The following is a 1,252-nucleotide window of genomic DNA, read 5'->3' as shown; positions in this document are numbered from 1 at the left end:
TGCTAACTGGTTAGCAAGATGCTTCCGACAAACCGGCCACAATCAAGCTTGCTTGTGAAACTTCCACCACAACATTCCCGCCCCCTTGATAAACAACCAATTACCTTCACTTTATTCATTCGTGTAAAGCCATGCACCACTCGGGAGAATTTGTAAATGCAACAGTTGGAACGGCCGTTTCCCTATAATTTTAAGGTGTGGAAGACCATAATCTTTATTAGGGTTGGCCATAGTTTGAACTTGAATGATTTTGGTTCTAATTCTGATTCCTCATTTCAACTCCAGCTCCTATCAAATATCCTATCCTTGAAATATCCTATGGGATATTTTTAACAGGTAAAACAAAAAAAAAAAACTAAATTAAAACATGTAAACAGCAGCAAAATGAATATCCATAAATTTTATGAGGTAGGAGCAAACACTCTGTGTACACAACTTCAGTTGATTCCTAATTGGCTAGGTGTAGACTTTTGTAACCATAGATAAGGATACAGTATTCCCTAAATTAGCGCAAAAAGCAACCAGAACCCTTAATATGTTTTTTTTTTTTAAAAGCTCAGTTTCATAACAGTGATGTTCTAAAGGTCTACCAATGCAGGCTGACATCAGTTAGTTAGAATAACCTGCATGGACTACTGTGTTAATATACTCAATCAAGGCTATTTTTGTTATAAAAACCCCAAAACAAAACAACTTTACCTAATTTATTGGATAATCATTTTAGCACTGCAACATGAATATTTTATGTTTTTAATCCAATTGTTAGAATTATTTTTGAATGATCGATGTATATGCTTGTTAAACTCTAATAATACCTACCTGTTAGGTGTCAAAACTAATGTTTTCCCAAGCAGTTTATCTAATTAGGGCAGTTCTTCTGTCAGGTTAAAAATCTTCATAGGCCTACTGGCCACACCATTACATCATACACATGTATGTAACAAAGATTTGGGAATAAAATGGGAGCACAGACATAATTCTTTGCAGAAAGCTCTGGTAGTTTGCATTGGATTGTCCTTGATCTAAAAATTGTGTGTATTATATTGATATGGCTGGATCCAGTGTTGTCTCTTCATTTACATACATGTGTATGATGTAATGGTGTGGCCAGTGTTGTGCCTGAACGCGTTCATTGAACGAAAGTTCATGAACTCGTTCATATTTTGGGCGAACGTGAACTGAACGTACTGTATTTGCGGCTGATGAACGTTATTGTGAACTCGTTCATTCTGGTGTCTGTGAACGGCACGCT

This window comes from Cyprinodon variegatus, unplaced genomic scaffold, assembly GCF_000732505.1.
Source record: "Cyprinodon variegatus isolate N-32 unplaced genomic scaffold, C_variegatus-1.0 Scaffold827, whole genome shotgun sequence".
Taxonomy (NCBI): domain Eukaryota; kingdom Metazoa; phylum Chordata; class Actinopteri; order Cyprinodontiformes; family Cyprinodontidae; genus Cyprinodon; species Cyprinodon variegatus.
The sequence above is the reverse complement of the archived record's forward strand: the minus strand, read 5'-3'. Positions refer to the sequence as shown.